Raw genomic sequence first — 22511 nt, 5'->3', positions numbered from 1 at the left:
CTCGTGCACACGGGCAGAAGGGCACAGCACAGCAGCGACACAGCACTCCCCACAAGAACATCTGCTCTGTCAGAAGACCCACGGCCCCCACTGACGCCACCCGAGGAGGGAGACAGGAGACCAAAGGTCAGGACTAGAGGCCACAACCCAACCCCCACCTTGCTCCCCCTCCCCGACGGCCAGGGGAAAAAGTAGGCGAAGGGGCCCCACGAATAGATGAACAGACGCATCCACCAGGACCACCTGTCCCTCATCTGGCACGGCTTAGGCCCGGCCGGTGATAGCACGACCACACCACATGAATCGGATGAGACACGGTGGAGCGGGGGGAAGACACGGCCAGGACAATTACCAGAGGAGCCCGCTTTAATTCCTCACCGGCAACCTCTGCCCCCCACCTCGCCTAGGGCGAGAGCGGCTCACAACCCCAGGAGATTCAAGAATGCCTGACACGGGGCACAGAGCCCACAGGGCAGGGTTCACATCTCAGCCTTCACCGGGTGCCAACAGTGGGGAGCACACAGGGTAGAAGACCCACAGTACCTCACCTTGCCCCACCGCCCTTGGGTCGCCCAGAGACCAGAGGTGGCACCACGAGTTGGGTCAGCCAGTCAACACCACACAAGAGCCGGCACACAGGCCCAGGCGGGCGGGTCCAGCAGCAAGGGCCAAATCGGGCACCAGAGTTGGCGTCCCAAAGGCCCCGAACCCCGTGTACATCCAGAGACCCAAAGTTGCCTCAGCAATACACACAAGGCAAACCGTATCAGCACTTAACTGGTGGTAAAAAAAAAAAGGCCCATTAAGGGCGACGAAACGGCAGCAGCCGACAACGGGGCCCATCCACGACTCGCATGGAGGAACCCCGGAACCTTGGCACGGCCACCTGTCCCCAGCGCTACCCCATAAACACCAGGCCCGGAGCTCTCGTGGCGGGGGGGGGGGGGGGGGGGGGGGGTAGTCATCTGGTCGACCAGGGGAAGGGGAGCAGGGGGAGGGGGCGCGCGATGGACAAAGTTGGGGCGCGGACACCCACCAAGGGAGAGGGAGCTGGCCGGGGGCGCCCTCTCCCGCTTCGCCCACACGGGTAGGGTTACCGGTCCGTCGGAGTCTCCGAACGGGGATTTGGCTTCGATGAGCATCAAGAAACAAGAAGGAAGAACCGTCAGCGAGGCGCCTCCAACGAGACGAGCGGGCCCCGACCAGGGACCGCGCCCGGGACCCAGACCATCCTAGATGGGGCACCCAGGACGGCCCGAGCCGGTCCCCACCTCCTGACCGGGATTCAGGGAGGTGGGGAGGGGTGAGACAAAGTCGCATCCGACGACCGAGACCCACGAAGGCACGCTGAAGGGTCGAGCGCGCCCTCCCCGGCCACCCGCGGAAGCAGGGTCCGGTCCATCCACGTCTCCGGACCCATCGGGACTTTGGAAAAGAAACAGCATGTGTGCCAGGAGACGCCTCGGGGGACCGGACCCCACGGGTTGGGGTGGGCGGGTGGGGGGCGGCCGCACACGCGCCCGCCTCTCCCCGTCAACCCTCACGACTCCGGCGGGCGGGTCCCCACCTCCGGAGTGCGACGCGGAAAACACCTCGGTCAGAAAGAACCCGAGGGCCCGGACCCAGGTGCGCCCTCTGGCGACCTCCAAGCCACAGTCCGGGCCGGTCCCCACCTCCGGAGCGGGGCCGAGGGCGAAGCAAACGCTCCTGAGGACGGCCCAGGAGGAGTCCGGACCGCCGAGCCCGAGTCCAGGCGCTCCGGGCAGGGAAGACCCTCTCCCTGCCCACCGAGGCGGCCCGGCCCAGGGAGGGTCCGGCCGGTCCTTCTCCGCGGCCACAGGGGCACGGGGAGATGCTGGTCGACCCGGTCCAGCCACCCCAGAACCTAACCCCGGAGCGCCGCGACGATCACCCTCCTCAGAAACCTAAAGAACCAATCTCCGACGACAGCAGGACGTCCCTAGGCCTCGGCGCCACCGGGACTGTCGCCGCCAGCATAGCCGGTGTCTGAGAGCTCTGCCTCGGGCCCGGCGGCTGAGTCACAACCCTCCTGAAGGGCTCGCCGAAGCTCCGGAGGGGGAGGGACAATATACAAGCGGCCGCCAGGTGGCTCCCGACAACCGGCTCGAACGTCCCGACGACGGGTCGCTGTCGCCGGCCGCCGGGGACGCCACAGCGCCGGCCGCCCAAACGCCCGAGCTCGGCCCGGAGCCTCCGCCGCCGAGCGACGCGACGCGACGCGACCCCGGCCGCAGAGGAGGGGAGAGGAGCCGGTAGATCTCTCCCCTGGAGGCTGCCACGAAAGAGCCGCGATCCCCCACGCGATTCCAGGGTGGTGGGGGGACATTCCACGGAGACGCCGGCTCCCCGAAAGAGGGGGGCGGGAGGGAGGGAGGGAGGGAGGGAGGGAGGGACCGGCAAAGCGAAACCAGGCAAGCGCTGCTGGGAGAACAAAGCAGGACTTTCGAAAGCAGACACAGACACACAAGCCTAGGAGTAAGAAAGGAAAAGAAGGAGACACTCGGACCCCCAAGAAGAGAAAACAAAACTCAACCTGGGTAGAGACACCGTGACAAAGTCCAAAGACGACACACACAAGCATGCGCGGGTGGGTGGGGAAAGTGCACTTAAGGTCAGGAGAACATGGATTTCAACACCACTGGCCACAAACAGCGGAAAGGCGAACGGCCTGGGAGGTCTGGGGTGGCAGGGCTGCGGTGGGTGGGGGTTGGGGGGAGGGTGTGGGGGGGTGATGTTGAGGGGTGTGCTGGTGAGGAGTCCATAGGGATCCACTAAATAAACCCCGGGTCCCATGACAACAGCCAACTCAATGAATAAATAACTTTTTCACGTAGCTCAGAAACGAAATGAAACAAAACCACCAGGCAGGAAAGTCAACTCGGGAGAGGGAGAGGGAGAGGGAGAGGGAGAACGTATACACATGTGCATATACACGTGTACATATGCATATGCACACGTATTCGCGTCTATATATACGTGCATGCATACGTATAAACACACACGTACGAAGGGCATGCTCACGTACACGCACGTGTCTGTGTGCGCACGTGTATGCCTAGGCGTTTCTAGTGTGCGTGTATGCTTGCGTGTATATACGCATACAGAGGCATCTATACACATACGTACACGGATAGACACAGGCGTGAACACACATGCTCACATGTGCAGAGACGTCGGGATACATAGGCACACACACACACATACATGCGGACGTGTCAACGCATCTAGATGCACGTATAGTGTGTATACGTGTGATGTCTGCGCACAGGTGTGGATGCACGTCTATGCGTACCCGTACGTGCATGCTTGCATAGACACACGTATCTGCGTGTGTATGTGCACACGTGTATGTACACATGTATACATACGTACGGACGCATACGCAGACGTCTACAGAGAGCGTATGTATGTCCACACAGACGCACGCGTGTATCTGTGCCTACATACACACGTGTGTATATATACGTAGACGTGCACGCATGTATGTAGGTACAGGTGCCCATGTGCACCTAGAGTGCCTATACACAGATTGATGTGCATAGATGCACACACATGTATATGCAAACGCGTGTGTGATTACATACATGTACGTATGCATCAGTGTATGTGTGCATCTATATCCATGTGTCTGCGTGGATGTCTACGTGCGCACGTGTGTGGTGTGTGTATCTATAGGTGTACATACGGACATATATATACTCACAAACACACACGTACATACCCGGACGGAAACACACATCCGTGTGTGTGTGTGTGTGTCTGTCTGTCTGTCTGTCTGTCGGTCGTGTGCCCGTATATACAGGGAAAGCACAAGCATATTGCAAAAGGGGCTTTTCTGTCCAACACCAATCAAGGCGTCAGACACCTCAACCTCCAAAAGGGAAACAACCCCCGATGAGCGAAGTGGGCAGGAGGCCCGAACAGACCCCTTCCTTCCAAAGAAAGGTGGAACAGACAGACAGACACCCAGAAGCACAAGGTAGAACACACATCCACGGCAGGGCTGGGCTGGGCTGGGCTGGGCTGTGCTGGGCTGGGCTGGACTGAGCTGGGGCTGCTGGGGGTGGGGGCGGGCTCACGGAAGCACCCCACCCCGGGGCGTTTCCCTGGACAATGATCCTTCTCATTCGGAGGGGAAAGGCCCAGGAGCCGGGAATCGCAATCACGACAGCAAGTTCGAACCATCAGAGGACAGTGGCTCCTGATGGATCGAACGCGTCTTTTCTGCAGCTGAGAAAACTGTGGGCGGACTCAGAGAGATCAGATCTCATCCCCTGGCGCCTCACAGACAGAGAAACCACATCCCTAGGGAAAAGAGTCCTGCGATGTACACTCCCCCAAAGATTCCCCCATTCGACCCAAACCAGCAACTCCACAGGGTGCCCACGGAGGGAAGGGACAAAGAAGATACGGATGTGTGCATGTGTGGGATCGACCCCTATACCTAGGTCGACATCCGTACACACATCATGATAGAACTCTGTCTGTGTGCCTATGCCTGGATCTATTCACATGCACGCGTGCTCACGCACATGCAGACACACACACACACACACACACACACAGAGGAATGGGACTCAACCACCAGAAGGGAATGAAATCTCACAGTCTGCAGGAACCTGGAGAGACCTTTAGAGGGTATTATGCTACATGAAATACCTCAGATCAGTCGTTTCCATGCAGAACCTACCAAACCATACATGGTGAACAGAACAGAACCAAACAGAAACAGGCTCAGAGACACTACAAAGAAACACACGGGGGGGGGGGGGGGGCTGGCCAGAGGAGGGAGGGGCAGGGGGGGGGCAATGGGGGGGCCGGGGGGTGGGGGTGAGGAGAGAATGAGTGAGTGCCCCTGGCGAGGGAGACAGACAAAGCGGTGCAACCTTCCACTTATGAAATACATGAGTCACGGGCACGTCATGACACCAAATGTCATTTGCCGTGACACCAAGTGGTGACGGACAGTCACTAACTAGATGTATCCTGGTGATGGCTGTGTCATGTGCTACACTAAAACATCGTCTGTACAGCTGAAAATTAAAGGGGGAACGCCCCCCCCCCAAAAAAAAAAGGAAGGAAGGAAGGAAAGAAGGCAAAAGTAAACGTTGGCAGTCAGACGTCCGTTTGAGAAGAGTGGGACTTCTGTGTGGGGGGGGTGGGGGGGGGAGAAACTAGGGTGAGGAGGAGGAGGAGGAGCAGGAGGAGGAGAAAGAAAAGGACCTGATTGCCTTGAGGGGGAGGGGGAGATGAAAGATCCCAAGAGTGGACAGGACGGTCAGGTGAGTGCCATAGGGAAAGGAAACGAAGCCAAGCAACCGAACACACTCCCAACGGTGGTTTTGTTCAGTCCAAGATCAAGATGGGGACAGCACGGTGTCCTCCAGCACACAGCGACACACAGGCCTCACTCGGCAGGGGGAGTTGGGGATAACCCTGAACGCCGAAGCGGACAAAAGAAGCCGTCACGTTCATCCATGGCTGAAAAGTACCATGGTCCCACGACATTCCAAACTCCTCTCAAACCATTGAAAGACTCTCTCCCTCACTCGCCGCTCAAAATGTAGAGAACAGGAAAGGAGCGAAACGATGGTGGGTGGCTGGCTGGCTGGCTGGATTTCCGTGATGGTGTGATTAGGGAACACATGGACAGAAAAGCATCCGATTCACTTGTGTAAAGAATCTCTCTTGCCTTCTCGGCCTGGTGTCTTTCCTCTGTCTGGATGATTCCCCTCCCCCACCCCACCCCCCCACTCCCAGCTTGAAGATCAGCCTCCAAAACGAAGCCCTTTGTGCTCTCCAGGTCCCGCAGCCACGATCTCTTCAGAGCGCCCTTCCGAAGGGGAACGTTTTCATCCACGTCATCGCCCTGAGACAGCTTCAGCCTGTCCCTCCCCTCCCCCACCCCCCCGACCCCCCCCCTCCCCCCCCCGCCTCCCTCTCTCCCTCCTGCTCCTCTTCCCCCTCCTCTGAACTGTCGAGCTCCCCTCGCGCTGGCCTCTCACCCCACACGGTGGCAGTGTTGGCCTAGGTATGCTCAGGTGTCTCCTAACCGCATCCGAGTGGACTTCCACTGTTTCTCAGCTGCGTCGTTCAGGGACCATGTTTTTCCTGGCCTTTTCCGCGGGTGGGGGAGACCCGGACGGGCCGGGGCCAGGCGGGGTGGGGGAGCCTGCGTGTGGGGGAAGGGTGGGGGCAGAGAGGAGGAGGAGGAGGAGGAGGAGGAGGAGGAGGAGGAACAGGAACACAGCTCCCCAGCGCCAGTGTGTGCCTGCGGCCTGGAAAAGAGATCACGCACCAGGCTGGCTCCGAAAAGGGGATCGGTCAGGAGACCGGGCACGTTTGTGCTTCGCAGAGTCCCTGCAGATCGAACAGGCAGTGGCAAGTTTGGGGCTTCCCACACTTAGAACTGTTCACCCATCGTGGACACAGGCGTCTGGCACACCGGGGGTTAGGCTCTCGGTGCGATCGATGTCCACAAGCCGTAGCCACTGAAACGTGTGCACCCTGGAGCCGCCGCCGCCGTGCAGAGGGAGATCTCATCCGGCTCCGCGGGTCCTTCCCATGAGTAGGCCGGGATCTCAGGAAGCACAGACATCCAGAGCATTGAGTGAACCTGACCGTCACGCTTTCCGAATCCAAGTGAACCAGAAGGGAGGGTCCCTCATGTGTGGGTTTGTCTTTCCATCGGAGGCATCCTCTCTTGGAGCCGATTAGGGTGCCACGGGCCCCGTGGAGCAGAGAAGACAGAGAGTTCCCTTCGGTCCCCTGCTCCTCCCACGGGCGCGCACGGGCACGCTCTCCAACGGTCCTAGGAACATCCTGCCCCAGAGGAGTGTGCCGGCCGGCCACAGCCCACCTACAACGGAGGCGTCCGTGTCCGTCAGTGTCAGTCATCCTCGTCCAGAGTCCCCTGTCTGCCTGCCCTCGCCTTCACGCCTGGCACTGTCCGTCCATTCTGTAGGTTCATATCGAACCTGCCCAGAGCCCGGCGGCATCTTCCCGGATCAGGGATCGATCGAAAACACCCTGTCCCCTGCCTCATCAGCAGGTGGATTCTTCACCACTGGACCACCAGGCAGGGAAGTCCCTTCACAGCCTTCTAAAATCATCTACCCCGAAACAGTCCACGTCATCCTCCAACTCATTGGACCATCACGACTGAAATGAAGGAAAATATGTTCGTTCAAGAATGTCTTCACTCCTCAGTGCTTCTTGCTTTAGAACCACAAAGGCATCTCTCTCTCTCTCTCTCTCTCTCTCTCTCTCTCACTCACACACACACACACACACGAACAGAGGTGGGCTCATAGTCCAAAAGAAACCAACGTTTGTGTGTATCCATCCCACTTGCTGTGGCTGTCATGCCGTCGCTCATCAAAGAAGCTGATCTGATACGGAATCCGATGTCTTCTTCTCTAGGACACGTCGAGAGGCAGCAAGCGTGCCGGTTTTTGAGCACCGAAGGTCAACCCGGCATGATGGAGCCCGGCCAGGTGTGTGCTCAGAGGCCCATCTAGATTCGAACTCCAGTTCCTGGAGGGGAGCGGTGGGAACAGGAGTGTGGACTGCGAGTCCAATCCTCACCTTACAAAAAGGCAAAATCATCCCCTTCCTCCCTTATCGGCGTCTGCACGGCTCCTCCTGGACTCAGGGATCCCATCGAAAGGACGTACAGGTTGTGTCCTTCTCCCTGGCCCGATCGTTTCGAACCTCTCCAGGAAAAAGCGGTGACGTCAAGAGATCCGTCTTGAGTTCGGGACTGGGGCTTCCCCCGGGGGCCCCGTGGTCAACGATCCCGTGCCCATGCAGGAGACGTGGGTTTCGCCCCCGGTCCGGGAAGAGCCCACACGCTACCCATACGCCTCGGTGATGGAGTCTGTGCTCTAGATCCTGGCCGCTGCGAGTGTTGAGCCCACACCCAGCAGCCACTGAAGCCCACGTGCCCCGGCGCCCCTGCCCCCCAAGAGGAACCACAGCCACGAGAAGCCCAGACACACGACCGTAGAGCGACCCCCTCTCTCCACAGAGAGAGAACAGCTTGCACGGCCACGAAGACACAGCACGCCCCCACAGACATCAAATACGTCCAATGATCGTCGAGCGAGACGGCCTGCCTGAGATCAGACGCGATCGGCCAATACCTAGTCCCGTCACTCGGGAAGCTCCCTGAATCTTCTGTCGATACACATAAAGAAACCCTAGCTCACTGTGCCATGGGCAGCGAGGGGAGCTCTCCGTACAGTGCTGAGAGCACCGTGGAGACGTGACCCGTGGGCACCGTGAGCATGACTGTTCTCATGAAGTCCCTCACAGTCCGGGCCCTGGAGATCGGCCCACGCAGACCTGCAGGCGATGGACGGCCATCCCTCTCGGCTCCCTGTGCGCTCACGGGTCCAGGTGTGCCGTGCCCCCAGCATCCGCTCGCATCTTCTGGGCCTGTCTCCCCCGTGCTGCTCCACTGACTTGGAATCCTTCTCCCCTCTCGTCTCGTCTGACACGTTTTCTTTCCTGTTCGACCATGTCTGGTTCCCCGGGCACCACTTCCCATCGTTCTTCTCGTCTCATCGCCCTCGTCTCGTGGAAATCATTCTCTGTGTCTCCGCTCTGTTCCCTAAGAACTCTGTAATCCCTCCACTCATCTGGGGATCGACTGGCACCTAGGCAACCCCGGTCCGTGACAACCGTGTTTCCGTGTCTATCAAATGACATGCCGACCGCAGGGGGCTCGTGGACGCGTACGAGCTGTGGAAAGCTGGCACTGGGGAATCATCCCGCGGACACACCCTCCGGTTCCACGGTGCTCACAGGAGCGTTTGGGTCGTCATCGTCGTCACCGTATTCCCTAAGACGTACACAGTCACGTGGATTCAAACGGCGTCTATTGGAAAAGAACGGATCGTTCCCCGGATCACCGGAGAAGGCCACGGCAACCCACTCCAGTCCTCTCGCCTGGAAACTCCCGTGGGCGGCGCCTGGAAACTCCCATGGGCGGAGGAGCCCGGTAGGCCGCCGTCCACGGGGTCGGGAAGAGTCGAACACGACCGAGCGACTTCCCTTTCCCTTTTCCCTTCCACGCATTGGAGAAGGCCGTGGCAACCCACTCCAGTGTTCTCGCCTGGAGAATCCCAGGGACGGGGGGAGCCTGGCGGGCTGCCGTCTATGGGGTCGCACAGAGTCGGACACGACGGAAGCGACTTAACGGCAGCCGCAGCAGCAGCAACTGGATCACCTCAGAAGGACTTAGAAACGAGTCTCGGTGGAGAAAGGATGGATCCTGCCAACCATCTCACTTCTGGGTAGACCTCGAAAGAAAATAAAACCTGAAACTCGCAGAGAGAGGCCTGCACTCCCAGGTCCATCGAAGCATCCATTCACAAGAGTCAAGATGGGGAACCAGCCCAAGTGTCCATCAAGGGAAGACTAGATCAAGAAGATACACGATCCAGGTAGAGATCGATCGATAGGTAGATCTAGGTGTCCCAGGTAGCCCCAGGAATGAACACAGTCTTACATCGTGATCGCATGGATGGGACTTAGGGAGTGATGCCCAATGAAGAAGTCAGGTAGAGAAAGAAAAAGAGTTTCTCCTGTCACTGACATGCCATGCAAGGCCACCTAAAACAGTGAAAACGATCATCACAGAGCGGCTGGGGGAGGGAGACATGGGAAGATGCCGATGTAACGGCGGGGGCGGGGGGGGGGAACTTCACGGATAAGGTACATATATACTGTCTACATCACAAAGAGCACGGTGATTCTAAAGAATAGTATTAGTATTATCGTTGTCTCATATTCGGAGAAGGCAACGGCACCCCACTCCAGTCCTCTTGCCCGGAAAATCCCGTGGACAGAGGAGCCCGGTAGGCCGCAGTCCACGTTGTCGCACAGAGTCGGACACGACGGAGTGACTTCCCTTCCCGTTTTCCCTTTCACGCCTTGGAGAAGGACATGGCAACCCACCGCAGTGTTCTTGCCTGGAGAACTCCAGGGACGGGGGTGCCCGGCGGGCTACCGTCTACGGGGTCGCACAGATTCGGACACGACGGAATCGACTCAGCAGCAGCAGCAGCAGCAGCAGCAGCATTATCATATTCAAAAGTTGCCATGACCGTGGACATGACTCATTCACTTCCCATACAATGGAAGAAGGACATGGCAACCCACTCCAGTAGTCTTGCCTGGAAAATTCCGTGGACGGAGGAGCCTGGTAGGCTACAGTCCGTGGGGTCGCAAAGAGTCCAACACGACTGAGTGACTTCACTTTCTTTCGCATACAGTCATGACACGTATGGGTTGTGATCAAGCTATGAGCTACCGCTTGGGTGGTCATGAATGATTCTTTTGCAACAGACAGGTGCATCAAGTCACCATTCTGTACACGTTAGAACAGAGGATGTTGTATGTCCTTAACGAAGAACATTCTATTTCAATACACCGGGACATGAAACACATAACATCACCTAGTTTTATTATCCTTCAATGAATGGTCAGTATTGGCTGCACACCAAAAAAAAAAAAAGGAAAGAAAGAAAAAAGAAAAGAAAGCTTTATTGTGTGTGGGGGGGGGGGGCGGGCGCAGGGAGGGTCTTAGATATTGCCATGCAGGGACACAGATTTCAATAAAACCCAGGGAATGTTCCACAGGAAAGAGTCAGGGGCCTAGAAAGCTGAACCTTGTGAGGTTGTCAAGCCAGCTGAGAGCAATTAGGATTTGCTGTCATGCAACAAAGGACATGTTTCTTCTTCCAGGGTAGACGGTCACAAGGTATTTAGGGAAAGGGGAGGGTGTGAGAGGTATCTTGAATTTCGGGAACACTGTTTCCTTAGATGATCTGGAGGCCTCTGGGACCCAGTCAGTGTTCCAAGTGGACATTCCATCCAGACTGAGACACACGGACCTCTTCCTCGATGGCCTCCCCTCTCTATTTGGGGGAGCTCTCTCAGCCATGCTGATTCCACTTGGATGTGTCTTTCCCACGTCATTCCCACTGCATTCAAAGATATCCTTCCATCGTTTCTAAAGAGACCCGGTGTATGTATCTTTTGAGAGATGATGAGCATCAGACACGATCCCTCTCCGTGGCGTGGTTTCGGGCACGACACACCAATACGGGGACACATACATTCCACGTCCCTCTCGGCCATCGAGAAAGGCCGTGTACGGCACGTGATGCCACGGGACCGGTGAGGTCCTCAGGTTCAGCCCTCCCTTGACTTGGCTGTGGTCTTTGGTTTTATTCTGTTCCGTGTGTGCTTTCTGACCCACGTGATCTCTCCGGATAGGACACCCCATCCAAGCTCAAACCCATCGAGTCTGTGTGACTCCTATTCACGCATCAGGTGGGGATATCGACGCCCTCCACGTGGATCCATAACAATCGCCATTCTGGGTTCAGGAGGATCCTGTTGTGTGTTCTGGGCGCGCTACGTGCTGTCCGTGTGAACTGTGGAATGAGGTTCGTGACATTGAACAGGAGACAGGAATCAAGACCATCCCCATGGAAAAGAAATGCCACAAAGCAAAATGGCTGTCTGGGGAGGCCTTACACATAGCTGTGAGAAGAAGAGAAGCGAAAACAGAGGAGAAAAGGAAAGATACACACATCTGAATGCAGAGTTCCAAAGAATAGCAAGAAGAGATAAGAAAGCCTTCTTCAGCGATCAATGCAAAGACATAGAGGAAAAGCACAGAATGGGATAGACTAGGGATCTCTTCCAGAAACTCAGAGATACCAAAGGAACATTTCATGCAAAGATGGGCTCGATACAGGACAGAAATGGTATGGACCCAACAGAAGCAGAAGATATTCAGAAGAGATGGCAAGAATACACAGAAGAACCTTACAAAAAAGATCCTCACGACCCAGATAATCACGATGGTGTGATCCCTGACCTAGAGCCAGACATCCTGGAATGTGAAGTCAAGTGGGCCTTAGAAAGCATCACTACGAACAAAGCTAGTGGAGGTGATGGAATGCCAGTGGAGCGCTTCCAAATCCTGAAAGATGATGCGGTGAAAGTGCTGCACTCAATATGCCAGCACATTTGGAAAACTCAGCAGTGGCCACAGGACTGGAAAAGGTCCGTTTTCATTCCGATCCCAAAGAAAGGCAATGCCAAAGAATGCTCACACGACCGCACACTTGCACTCATCTCACACGCTAGTAAAGTCATGCTCAAAATTCTCCAAGCCAGGCTTCAGCAATATGTGCACCGTGAACTTCCTGATGTTCAAGCTGGTTTTCGAAAAGGCAGAGGAACCAGAGATCCGATTGCCAACCTACGCTGGATCATGGAAAAAGCAAGAGAGTTCCAGAAAAGCATCTATTTCTGCTTTATTGACTATGCCAAAGCCTTTGATGGCGTGGATCACAGTAAACTGTGGAAAATTCTGGAAGAGATGGGAATACCAGACCACCTGACCTGCCTCTTGAGAAATCTGTATGCAGGTCAGGAAGCAACAGTTCGAACTGGACATGGAACCACAGACTGGTTCCAAATAGGAAAAGGAGCTAGTCAAGGCTGTCTATCATCACCCTGTGTGTTTAACTTATACGCAGAGAACATCATGAGAAACGCTGGACTGGAAGACACACAAGCTGGAATCAAGATTGCCGGGAGAACTATCAATCACCTCAGATATGCAGATGACACCACCCTTATGGCAGAAAGTGAAGAGGAACTCAAGAGCCTCTTGATGACAGTGAAAGAGGAGAGTGAAAAAGTGGGCTTAAAGCTCCACATTCAGAAAACGAACATCACAGCATCCGGTCCCATCACTTCATGGGAAATAGATGGGGAACCAGTGGACACGGTGTCAGACTTGATTTTTCTGGGCTCCAAAATCACTGCAGATGGTGACTGCAGCCATGAACTTAAAAGACGCTTACTCCTTGGAAGGAAAGTGATGACCAACCTAGATAGCATATTCCAAAGCAGAGACATTCCTTTGCCAACAAAGGTTCGTCCAGTCAAGGCTACGGTTTTTCCTGTGGTCATGTATGGATGTGAGCGTTGGACCGTGAAGAAGGCTGAGCGCTGAAAGAATGGATGCTTTTGAACTTGGTGGTGTTGGAGAAGACTTCTGAGGGTCCCTTGGACCGCAAGGAGATCCAACCAGTCCATTCTGAAGGCGACCAACCCAGGGATTTCTTCGGAAGGACTGATGCTAAAGCTGAAACTCCAGTCCTTTGGCCACCTCATGCGAAGAGTTGACTCATTGGAAAAGACTCTGATGCTGGGAGGGATTGGGGGCAGGAGGAGAAGGGGACGACAGAGGGGGAGATGGCTGGATGGCATCACTGACTCCATGGACGTGAGTCTCAGTGAACTCCAGGAGTTGGTGATGGACAGGGAGGCCTGGCGTGCCGCGCTTCATGGGGTCGCCAAGAGTCGGACACGACTGAGCGACTGATCTGATCTGATCTGATCTGATGTGCTGTCCGTGATCTCACGTGCCTTTCGGGCATGGGTGATGGAGACGGACACCAAGCGGCAGGGCGGCCATCTGGCATCTCGGCCTAGAGCGGTTTCACAAGTTCAGTCTAATTGGGAAGTCTGAAATACAGATGGTATATTTCATGTTCTCTAATAACCTCAGATTTACATCCATGAAATGATGAAAATACAGAACCTTCCAAAAATAATGGATAGTATTTTATTTAGATAATACTACATATGAAAATGATTCACATATCTTTAAAAATAGCACTTTCGTGTTTTTCCATTATGGTATCTTCCAGATGTTGCAGATGACCTTGATTAAAAATGCAAAGTCATGTGCCTGAAGCATGGTGAACATACCAAAATGTCAGTTTAAATAAAAATTTATTGCAGGGCTAGACAGAGATGATGGGTGGCACATGCCCAAAATACATGGAACTTCTTGCAGCATTTCATCAAAGCATTTTTCTAGGCAATGTGCAAGAGTGGCCTGGTTAGCTGTTGCAAACCTCTTGGTTTGGGAATAATTTATTCTTGAAGTTTCCACATATGTCAGGTCATGGTATTCCTGTAAACCTCCAACAAGATAAATATTGTTCTCTATTCTGCAAATTTCTATTAGCATATGAATGGAAATATATTAGACTCAAAAGTCTGAGCCTTGACAACGGGCGTATCCTGTATACCTCAGGCTATAGGCAATATACATAAATTGAAGAAATCAGGGATAAAGTATAAAGGTTAAACTTAAAGAAACAGACCTAATGCAGGGGTCAGATTTATTATTCCTTGCTGCAGCCTCAAGGTAAATGCTGGGGGTGCCCAGCCCATTCTTGGGAAGATTCAGTGTTTATTTGAACTGTGTCCAGCAATGCAGCTTCTCCTCTACTGGAGTTGAAACTGAGATTTAGTTCTTGCAGCTACTTAGTTCTATTTCAGAACATCTATCAGGAAGGATCTTAATAGTGTTTTTGTCATGTCCCTGAAAATATACTAGAGAACATTCAGTGCAGTTCTCATAGCCAGAGACTGGGAAAATTAAGGAGGCACTAGAAATTATACCTTTAGTTATATAGTATCTTTCCTGGAAAATAAGATGCTCTTAAACCCGAATTGTGTCAAACAGTAGCATGGATAAGAATTGCATTATCCACAAGTTTCAGTAAAGCTGGCTTTCCCTCTCCTTTATTATATACATTGTTAACAAAATTTTAGAACTGGACACTTGATTGCAACAAAGAGGCATTCTATTTGGAGTTTATTGGACTGCAGCCAGGAGAGGAGCAGAGCTGACTGGTTCAGGCTGCTCCTAGGCCTTTCGTCACACTTGATCTTGGATGTAGGGGTAGGTTGTGTCTGCAACAACCACTAGATTTGTCTGGAAACACTGAATCCTCTGGTCATTGACTTTGTTCCCAGGACTGTCTCAGGAGGTGACAATGATTTCCCATGGGGGAATCTGTGTCAGAGGCTTACCAACCATACTTTCTACGTGGTTCATGGAAAGCTCACCTGTCAAGTGTCAACTCACCATCCATATGAGAGTCAGCACCAACATGCCCAGCAGAGCTGAGAGTCAGGAGGGGCTTGCATGGAAAGATATTTGTGTGCTTGGTCCTGGTCCTGGTTATAGACAGAAAGTATCAAGGAGGAATAACTCCCAGAATAAGTAGGCTTGCCCTGAGTGCAAAATAGTGAGAAGAGGTCTCACACTTGGTGGGTGGGTCAGAGCTTTAGCCACAGGAGAGTGAAAAGGAAATGCCTGGGAAAGAGCCGTGGGGCAGGGGACAGTCTGACCCCAGCACCAGCGGTGAAGGACAAGACGCACCTTGAAAGAAAGTGCTGTTTGTGGTAAAAGCACAGTGTGCTGCTAAAGGTGAGGCTTGTGGAACCCAAATAATAAAGAGGAGCCAGAAACAGTCCAGAAGGGATGAGAACGCTGTGTGCTGAGGACCTGCACTTCACCAAGCCCACAGCAAAGGGTGCTCTAGAGATTAAAACCAAGTCACTTGTGCACTCAGCCACCTGCTCATCTACAAGGCCAACAGGTACATGGTGGGTGAGGTGCATTTACAGCACTAACATTTCCAGCCACCACACAGCTGATACATGCTTTGAAAGAGCCAACAATGAGCTGATAGCTTTTTCTGGACCTGTCTATAACCAAAGATACTGCTGGGTACTGTGGATCTGGACTCCTGCATCGCGTATGCATTAACCCATCAAAAAAGTACTGTTCATGCTACCTCTCAGGCCAGCAATGACACTTGAACTGTAACCTGCTCACAAAGTGCTCAGAGATTCATGGATTTGAACCGAGAGATTCCACCTGGTCATCTACCCTCACGATTCATTCCCGCTCTTACCACTACCATTATACCGGTCACACATGCGCCAGTTCACCTGCGTTCACTTGCACCTGTGGGGATGGAGTTAGCTTTCAGCACATGGATACTTAGATATTTCATGGTAGTATGCCAGGTATTCACATTATATATCAGATATTGGCCTAATTTGATAATAAGAGAGCTCAGGCCTCAAGCATAACTTCAGGCAGAATTTCCCTCTCACAGCAATAGCTCAGACGACCTGGCAGCCCAAGAAACTGAGCGACAGCCACGAGCAGCGAGACACCCGTGGGCTCCCTCCACCGGGAGGCTTCCTGCCGAGCCCTCCCCAAGGGTGGTTACCCGGCCTGTGGGCACCAGCCGAGGGGAGGGGAGGGGGGCGCCCGGAGACCAGCCCTGCTACAGGCAGTCTCCCGGGAGCCCTCATCCTGCTCTGGACACTCGATCCCGGGGCGCCCGGAGACCAGCCCTGCTACAGGCAGTCTCCCGGGAGCCCTCATCCTGCTCTGGACACTCGATCCCGGGGCGCCCGGAGACCAGCCCTGCTACAGTCAGTCTCCCGGGAGCCCTCATCCTGCTCTGGACACTCGCTCCCAGGCACGGGCTCTCACTTCAGCTTTCGGGTGGACCCCAGGCCCTTCTTCAGAGAAGTTCCTCCAGATGAATCCCCAGCCACCACTGGACCTCATTCGACATGGCTGGACTTCCCTTCCCTTCTGAAGCTAGGCTCCATTTCTTTCTTCACAAAACTTTCAGATCAGATCAGTCGCTCAGTCATGTCTGACTCTTTGCGACCCCATGAATCGCAGCTCGCCAGGCCTCCCTGTCCATCACCAACTCCCGGAGTTCACTCAGACTCACGTCCATCGAGTCAGTGATGCCATCCAGCCATCTCATCCTCTGTCGTCCCCTTCTCCTCCTGCCCCCAATCCCTCCCAGCATCAGGGTCTTTTCCAGTGAGTCAACTCTTCGCATGAGGTGGCCAAAGGACTGGAGTTTCAGCTTTAGCATCATTCCTTCCAAAGAAATCCCAGGGCTGATCTCCTTCAGAATGGACTGGTTGGATCTCCTTGCAGTCCAAGGGACTCTCAAGAGTCTTCTCCAACACCACAGATCAAAAGCATCAATTCTTTGGTGCTCAGCCTTCTTCACAGTCCAACGCTCACATCCATACATGACCACAGGTAAAACCATAGCCTTGACTAGCCGGACCTTTGTTGGCAAAGTAATGTCTCTGCTTTTGAATATGCTATCTAGGTTGGTCATCACTTTCCTTCCAAGGAGTAAGCGTCTTTTAAGTTCATGGCTGCAGTCACCATCTGCAGTGATTTTGGAGCCCAGAAAAATAAAGTCTGACACTGTTTCCACTGTTTCCCCATCTATTTCCCATGAAGTGATGGGACCGGATGCCATGATCTTTGTTTTCTGAATGTTGAGCTTTAAGCCAACTTTTTCACTCTCCACCTTCACCTTCATCAAGAGGCTTTTTAGTTCCTCTTCACTTTCTGCCAAAAGGGTGGTGTCATCTGCGTATCTGAGGTGATTGATATTTCTCCCAGCAATCTTGGTTCCAGCTTGTGCTTCCTCAGCTCTGCCTTTCTCATGATGTACTCTGCATATAAGTTAAATAAGCAGAGTGACAATATACAGCCTTGACGTACTCCTTTTCCTATTTGTAAGCAGTCCATTGTTTCATGTCTGGTTGTAACTGTTGCTTCTTGAGCTGCATACAGATTTCTGGCCATGTCCAGCACAGCAGATGAGAAAGACCTGAAATGGGGGCGGGGGGTGGGGGGTGGGTAATGAAAAGATAAACACATATAATTTGGCAAGCGGGGAGTCAGGGGGCCCTCCTGCTCTCCATGGCAGGAAGACAAAATGGCTCCTTTTAGCCGCACTTTTATTGGTAGAAGTCACATGAGACAATTAGGGAATAGCTACACTGGTGGGTTTGATTAGCGCAGGCTCTGCTGTTAACCAGGAATATCTTGCTTTGTCTCCCTGGAGATGGACGCAGGGCAGGCAGTGAAGCAGAGCAGGGAGCACACCCCGCCCTAAGGATGTCCATCTGCATGCCTGCTAGGACGGCCCTGGGGCAGGTTCTGGCCTCTGCTCCTCCAGGCGGCAACAGTTTCTCAGCGGGCATGTCAGGGGGTCTGGTTTTCCCATCTCTTGAGGAACGTTGCACAGTTTGCTGTGATCCACACAAAGGCTCTGGTGTAGTCTATAAAGCAGAAGTGGATGTTTTTCTGGAACTCTTGCTTTTTGAGAGAGATACTGGCAATTGGATCTCTGGTTCCTCTGCCTTTTCTAAATCCAGCTTGAACATCTGGTAATTCTAGGTTCATGTACTGCTGAAGCCTGGCTTGGAGAATTTTGAGCATTACTTTGCTATGGTGTGAGATGAGTGCAACTGTGTGGTAGTTTGAACATTCTTGGGTATTACCTTTCTTTAAAGATAACTGTCAACTCAGAATGCTATTTATAATATATGTGGAAGAAATATGATATTCCTAATAAATAGCATCTAAAAATCTGTAATAGAGTGAACATCCTTGCAGAAAAATTGGCAAGATAAACTGGAAAGTTGAAATAAAAAATACAGTAAGTAAAAAGTTAAAAAGAGAAAACTATCTATACAAATTAAGACTGGGACATAATTTCCTATTCATATTTAGACACAAAAAATTTTAATATAATATCACACCAATTAGCAAAGACTGCGGCTTTCATCCATGCAGAGCTATGCACTATGCCTTTTCCATGCTTGCCCCCCCCTTACCCAGCTGACACTCCGAGATCTGAAGTTGCACTTCCTGTGGGTGCAGGGTCACTTCCCTGGAGGGTTGCAAGGATGGTGTGGATTCCTCTGAGGACTCGAGCCCTGATTAGCTCTGGGATGGATCTCGGCACCCTGAACAAGCTACCACATGGTGGACAGGAGCTGGAATAACAGCTCTGCACAGGGCTGAGGATTCAAAGGTGGCTTCTCTCCCTCCAGGAGACACGGTAGGTAGTGGTGACTTGGTGATGAACTGTGCTCAACTAGTAATGCTGCTCACAACTAATGGGTGCCCTGCATGTGGCAGGACAGGGGGCATGTGGACAGAGCAGCCTCATGCACTGCTGGCTGCTCAGGACACCAACATGAAGGCACTGTGCATGCATGGAGGCTGGGCATCCTGGGCGGGACCTGATTCCTTCACACCTTGGGCAGCTCTTCATAGTTTGTGTTCTGTGTTGCTTTTGTTTTGAGTTTTCCGATATCTGTCATGTGTCTAGTACAGTTGGTTTTTTAATGTTGGTTTCTAAGAAGGGTCAGTTCCATTATTGCTCTCTAGAACATGTCATGGTTTCCTGCATCCCAAGGGTCAAATTCTGACCACAGCCTGTGTTAAGGGCCTGCAAGCTAGTAAGGGTTTTCAAAATTTTAAATAAAAAAAAAATTATTTCATGAGGCATAAGAATTATATGACAGTCAGATCTCAGTGTCTATAAATAAAATATCTTTGGCTCACAGCCATGCTCCTTGATTTATCTTTTATCTGTGGCTGTTTTTCTCCTACAATAACAAAAATAAGTATATGCAACACAGGTCGTGTGGTAAAATCTTAAATATTTACTATTTGCCTTTTAGAAAATGTTGTCAGCCCTGACTAAAGAACTAATAGTATTTTCTTAACACTATATGATTAGAGATTTATTAAATAAGCAGCTAATTTTTTAGTGAATTTTACCACTTAATTTATTTGAAATAAACCTTTTTGGGTAAATATAAAGCTGGTTACATTACTCTCAGTAATCTTCATTAAAATCAAAGCTAAGACACCAGAATTACAATTATTCTTGTGCTGGGGATGGAATCTACCTGTTGCCTTCTTTCATCTAAGAAAAAATTGTTACCAAAAGAGTATGTGGGGTCCGGCTGCTCACCACTCAAAAAGCCAACAAACAGGCCAGTTTGGTGAAAAGGAAAGTTTGCTCTATTTCAAGATCTGGCAATTGGGGGCGGGGGGCAGACATTTGTCTAAAGGCTGACACACAAGTCCCCCACCCCCAACACACACACACCCCAGCAGGCAGGGGACAACAGCTTTTATAGACAGAGCACAGTCATCTCTGACAGTCATCTTCAAATTGGCCAACAGTGGTCTGAGCAGGAACATCTTAGTTGTTTTAGGGTTAACCTTCAGTCCCTCTATTTCTTTGCATTGATCGCTGAGGAAGGCTTTCTTATGTCTCCTTGCTATTCTTTGGAACTCTGCATTCAAATGGGTATATCTTTCCTTTTCTCCTTTGCTTTTCATTTCTCTTCTTTTCGCAGCTATTTGTAAGGCCTCCTCAGACAGCCATTTTGCTTTTCTGCATTTCTTTTTCTTGGAGACGGTCTTGATTCCTGTCTCCTGTACAATGTCATTAACCTTCATCCATAGTTCATCAGGCACTTTGTCTATCAGATCTCGTCCCTTAAATCTATTTCTCACTTCCACTATATAGTAATAAGGGATTTGATTTAGGTCATACCTGAATGGTCTAGTGGTTTTCCCCACTTCCTTCAATTTAAGTCTGAATTTGGCAATAAGGAGTTCATATTCTGAGCCACGGTCCACTCCCAGTCTTGTTTTTGCTGACGGAGCTTTTCCATCTTTGGCTGCAAAGAATATAATCAATCTGATTTCGGTGTTGACCATCTGGTGATGTCGATGTGTAGAGTCTTCTCTTGTGTTGTTGGAAGAGGGTGTTTGCTATGACCAGTGCATTCTCTTGGCAGAACTCTATGAGTCTTTGCCCTGCTTCAGTCTGTACTCCAAGGCCAAATTTGCCTGTCACTCCAAGTGTTTCCTGAATTCCTACTTTTGCATTCCAGTCCCCTATAATGAAAAGGACATCTTTTGGGGGTGTTAGTTCTAAAAGGTCTTGTAGGTCTTCATAGAACTGTTCAACTTCAGCTTCTTCAGCATTACTGGTCAGGGCATAGACTTGGATTACTGTGATATTTAATGGTTTGCCTTGGAAACGAACAGAGATCATTCTGTCATTTTTGAGATTGCATCCAAGTACTGCATTTCAGACTTTTTTGTTGACCATGATGGCTACTCCTGCCCACAGGAGTAGATATAGTGGTCATCTGAGTTAAATTCACCCATTCCAGTCCATCTTAGTTCGCTGATTCCTAGAATGTCGACGTTCACTCTTGCCATCTCCTGTCTGACCACTTCCAATGTCCTTGATTCATGGACCTGCCATTCCAGGTTCCTATGAGATACTGCTCTTTACAGCATCGGACCTTGCTTCTATCACTGGTCCCATCCACAACTGAGTGTTGTTTTGGCTTTGGCTCCATCCCTTCATTCTTTCTGGAGTTATTTCCCCACTGATCTCCAGTAGCATATTGGGCACCTACCGACCTGGGGAGTTCATCTTTCAGTGTCCTATCTTTTTGCCTTTTCATACAGTTCATGGGGTTCTCAAGGCAAGAATACTGAAGTGATTAATGCAAAGAAATAGAGGAAAACAATAGAATGGGAAAGACTAGAGATCTCAAGAAAATTAAAGATACCAAGGGAACATTCATGCAATGATGGGCTCAATAATTGACAGAAATGGTATGGACATAACAGAAGCAGAAGATATTAAGAGGTGGCAAGAATACACAGGAGAACTGTACCAAAAAAAGGTCTTCATGACCCAGATAATCACAATGGTGTGATCACTCACACTCATCTAGAGCCAGACATCCTGAAATGTGAAGTCAAGTGGGCCTTAGAAAGCATCACTATGAACAAAGCTAGTGGAGGTGATGGAATTCCAGTTAAGCTATTTCAAATCCTGAAAGATGATGCTGTGAAAGTGCTGCACTCAATATGTCAGCAAATTTGAAAAATTCAGCAGTGGCCACAGGACTGGAAAAGGTCTGTTTTCATTCCCATCCCAAAGAAAGGCAATGCCAAAGAATCCTCAAACTACTGAACAATTGCACTCATCTCACACGCTAGGTAAAGTAATGCTCAACATTCTCCAAGTCAGGCTTCAGCAATACATGAACCATGAACTTCCAGATGTTCAAGCTGGTTTTAGAAAAGGCAGAGGAACCAGAGATCAAATTGCCAAGACCTGCTGGATCATTGAAAAAGCAAGAGAGTTTCAGGAAAACATCTATTTCTGCTTTATTGACTATGCAAAAGCCTTTGACTTTGTGGATCACAATACACCGTGGAAAATTCTGAAGGAGATGGGAATACCAGACCACCTGACCTGCCTCTTGAGAAACCAGTATGCAGGTCAGGAAGCAACAGTTAGAACTGGACATGGAACAACAGACTGGTTCCAAATAGGAAAAGGAGTACGTCAAGGCTGTATACTGTCACTCTGCTTATTTAACTTATATGCAGAGTACATCATGAGAAATGCTGGGCTCGAGGAAGCACAAGCTGGAACCAAGATTGCCGGGGGGAAACATCAATAACCTCAGATATGCAGATGACACCACCCTTATGGCAAAAAGTGAAGAGGAACTAAAGAGCCTCTTGATGACAGTGAATGGAGAAGGCAATGGCACCCCACTCCAGTACTGTTGCCTAGAAAATCCCATGGACGGAGGAGCCTGGTGGGCTGCAGTCCATGGGGTCGCTAAGAGCCGGACACGACTGAGAAACTTCACTTTCACTTTTCACTTTCATGCATTGGAGAAGGAAA

General features: G+C 51.7%; 1 long non-coding RNA gene across 1 annotated transcript; it reads right to left on the bottom strand.

Annotated features, from left to right (window-relative positions):
• Nucleotides 1-1123: 1123 nt before the first annotated feature.
• LOC113889261 lies at nt 1124-1728 on the bottom strand. The gene is made up of 2 exons (XR_003510189.1): nt 1674-1728; nt 1124-1567 (listed from the first exon to the last, which is right to left on the bottom strand). It is a non-coding gene; the product is annotated as an uncharacterized LOC113889261 (long non-coding RNA).
• Nucleotides 1729-22511: the final 20783 nt, after the last annotated feature.

This window comes from Bos indicus x Bos taurus, unplaced genomic scaffold (assembly GCF_003369695.1).
Source record: "Bos indicus x Bos taurus breed Angus x Brahman F1 hybrid unplaced genomic scaffold, Bos_hybrid_MaternalHap_v2.0 tig00011668_arrow_arrow_obj, whole genome shotgun sequence".
NCBI classification, from domain to species: domain Eukaryota; kingdom Metazoa; phylum Chordata; class Mammalia; order Artiodactyla; family Bovidae; genus Bos; species Bos indicus x Bos taurus.
This window is presented reverse-complemented; position numbering and strand designations above follow the sequence as displayed.